The sequence below is a fragment of the Neophocaena asiaeorientalis genome, unplaced genomic scaffold (assembly GCF_003031525.2).
Source record: "Neophocaena asiaeorientalis asiaeorientalis breed wild unplaced genomic scaffold, Neophocaena_asiaeorientalis_V1.1 scaffold524, whole genome shotgun sequence".
Classification (NCBI taxonomy): domain Eukaryota; kingdom Metazoa; phylum Chordata; class Mammalia; order Artiodactyla; family Phocoenidae; genus Neophocaena; species Neophocaena asiaeorientalis.
In genome coordinates, this window is record NW_020172144.1 from 2,769,247 (window position 1) to 2,773,206 (window position 3,960).

Here is a 3,960-nt window from a genome sequence, read left to right on the forward strand (position 1 = left end):
CTCTGTGGCATATGGGATCTTCCCCAAACAGGGCTTGAACCCATGTCCCATGCATTGGCAGGCGGATTCTTAACCATTGCGCCACCAGGGAAGTCTTAGTGTTAAATTTTATTTTGTTTTATTTATTTTTTTTATTAAAGTATAGTTGATTTACAATATTGTATATGTTTCAGGTCCACAGCCAAGTGATTTAATTATATACATTTTTTCAGATTACATTCAATTATAGGTTATTATGAGATATTGAATATAATTCCCTGTGTTATACAGTAAATCCTTCTTGCCTATTTATTTTATGCATAGGAGTTTGCATCTGTTAATCCCATACTCCTAATTTGTCTCTCCTTCCCTCCCTCGGTAACTGTAAGTTTGTTTTCTATGTCTGTGAGTCGATTTCTGTTTTGTATATAGATTCATTTGTATTATTTTTTAGATTTCACATATAAGTGATATCATATAGTGTTTGTATTTGTCTGCCTGACTTACTTCACTAAGTATAATATTCTCTAGGCCCATCCATGTTGCTGCAAATGCAATGTTTCATTCTTTTTATGGCAGAGTAATATTCCATTTTATCTATATGTATATATATATATACACATATCTTCTTAAGCCAATTGTCTGTTGATGGGCACTTGAGTTGTTTCCACATCTTGGCTATTGTAAATAGTGCTGCTATGAACATTGGGGTGCATGTGTCTTCTCAAATATGAGGTTTCATTTTTTTCAGATAAATACCCAGGAGTGGGATTGCTGGATCATATGGTAGCTCTATTTTGAGTTTTTTAAGGAACCTCCATCCTGTTTCCCATAGTGGCTGCACCAGTTTACATTCCCTCCAACAGTGTATGAGGGTTCCCTTCTCTCCATCCCCTCTCCAGCATTTATTATTTGTAGACGTTTTGCCTCTCACTGTTCTGGCCTCTCCTGTTGCGGAGAACAGGCTCTGGTTGCACAGGCTCAGCGGCCATGGCTCACAGGCCTAGCCGCTCCACGGCATTTGGGATCTTCCCAGAACGGGGCACAAACCCGTGTCCCCTGCATCGGCAGGCGGACTCTCAACCACTGTGCCACCAGGGAAGCCCCTATTTGTAGACTTTTTGATGATGGCTATTCTGACCAGTGTGAGGTGATAACTCATGGTGGTTTTGATTTGTATTTCTCTAACAATCTCTTTTCATGTGCCTGTTGGTTATCTGTATGTCTTCTTTGGGAAAATGTCTATTTAGGTCTTCTGCCCATTTTTTTATTGGGTTGTTTGTTTTTTTGATATTGAGTTATATTAGCTGTTTGTATTTTTGGATATTAACCCCTTGTTGGTCACATCATTTATAGATATTTTCTCCTTTTCCATACGTTTTGTTGCTGGTTTCCTTTGCTGTGCAAAAGCTTTTAGGTCCCACTTGTTTATTTTTGCTTTCATTTCTTTTGCCTTGGGAGACTGATCTAAGAAAATATTGCTACAATTTATGTCAGAGAATGATTTGCCTATGTTCCCTTCTAGGCTTTCTATCATGTCATGTAAAGTTGACAGAATTTCATGATTGAATAGATGTGGGGGAGAAAAAGACATTAAAAATAACCCTGGGTTGCTGAATTGAGCAACCAGGTGAAAGCTGATGCTAAAGATTTTTCCAGACTGAGAAAAGGAGGTAAATAGAACCATTAAAATGTTCAACTAATTCAAAAGAAGGCAGAAAAAAAAAGGTGAAGAAATAGTAGATGGGGAAAAAAAAGACACAGCGAGATAGCGGATTTAAACCCAAGTATATAAATAATCACATTTAAAGGAAAGATATTGTCAGATTGGATAAAAAAAGCAAAACTCAACTATATGCTGTCCACAAGAAACCCATATTAAATATGAAAATACAACTATGTTAAAAGTAAAAGGATAGGGGAAAAATACCCTGCTAACACTACTTTCAAAATAAAGTAGGAATCAGTCAAAATACAAAAAACCATGTGCTTTTCTCTATACCAGCATTTCTTTTGCCTTGAGTTATAAAATGAAAATTTTTAAATATGTATGCTGTTTATGATAATATAATAACTAGAAATTAATTCTAAAGAAAGATGTATAAGACCTTTACTCAGAAATTATAAAAGATTATTGACAAAAATTAAAGATGACCTAAATAGAGTGATACATGATTTTAATATTTCACAATATATTACTGTAAAGATATCAATTCCTCCCCCCAAAAAATGACCTATACCTTAAAATGTAATCTCAATCAAAACCACTTAATGGCTTTTTGAAACTTGACAAATTAACTCTAAAATGTACTTGTAAATGCAAAAGGCAAGAAACAGTCAGGACATTCTTCAGGTCAATGAACAATGTTGGAAGACTTGGTCTACCAGATGCAGGGTTATAAGAATCAAGACAGAATAGTAGTAGCACAAAGAAGTAGTAGCACAGACACCAAGGAAATAAAACACAAAGCCCAGAAACAGACTCACACATATACACACACCTGTTTTATAACAAACGTGGCAGGCGAATGATTGTCTTTTCAACAGTGGTGCTGTGATATATAAATAACCCTATGGAAGAAGTAACCCCCTACACTTCACATCAGATACAAAAATAAATTCCACGTACACTGTAGTTCTAAATGTAAAAAGCAAGATTATAAAGTTTCTGAAAGATAATACAGGAGAATATCTTCATGACTTGGGGGTAGGGAAACACTTTTTATATAGGACACAAAAGGCACTAAAAAAATAAAGGGAAAACACTGATAAATTGGACCACATTAAAATTAAGAAATTCTAATCAAGAAAGAGAAAACAAAAACTCTCAAGAGAGTTCCAAGGCAAGCCATAAAAGTAAGAAAATATGTTTTAACAGATATAACCAACAAAGGGCTTGTATCCATAATATATTAAGAACTTCAAAGAAACATTGACAGATAATTCAAAACAATAAGTAGGATATTAGAACAGGCATCTCACAAAAGAGCACATCAAATGGCCAATAAATATATGAGAAGATATTCAATCACACGAGTAATCAGAGAAACGAAAATGAAAATCACAATGAGATGGCACTACAAGCCCATCAGAAAAACAGAATATCAAGTGTTGGCAAGGATACAGGGCAATGGTATCACTCATACGCTGCTGACAGAAGTGTAAACTGGTAAAAACCACCTTGGAAAAGTTTGCCCTTATCTCTCAAATCGAACATATATATACACTACGACCAACAGTGCCACACCAAGGTACATACCCAACGTAAATGTATGCAATGCACACCAATAGACATATAAAAGAATGTTCGTAGCAGCAATATTCACAATAGCCCCGAACTGAAAAAATATAAATGTCTTTCAACAATAGAATGGATACATAGATTGTGTTATAGTCATACAGTAGACCCATCAATGAAAATAAACAAACTTCTAACACATGCAACTACATGTATGAATCTATCAAATATAATGTTGAACAAAAAAGTCTAGACAAAAAAGAATATGTACTACATGATTCAATTTATGTAATGTTTTAAAAGCCAGGCAGAAATCAATTCGAGTGTTTGGGGATCATGCTTAGAGATCAATTTTCATAAAAGTCAAGATAGTGATTAGCTTTAAGAGAATGAAGGGGCAGTGACTGGGAGTGGGCATGAACAGGGCTTCTGGGACATGGTAATGTTAGACATCTTACAGGTGACAATTATATGCTTGTTCATTTGGAGATATATCATTAAGCTGTACATTTTTGTTTCGCATACTTTTCTGAATTTATGTTAAATTGTTTCATTAGAGGGCTTCCCTGGTGGTGCAGTGGTTGAGAGTCCGCCTGCTGATGCAGGGGACATGGGTTCATGCCCCGGTCCGGGAAGATACCACATGCCGCGGAGCGGCTGGGCCTGTGAGCCATGGCCGCTGAGCCTGCGCGTCTGGAGCCTATGCTCCGCAATGGGAGAGGCCCGCGTAACGCAAAAAAAAA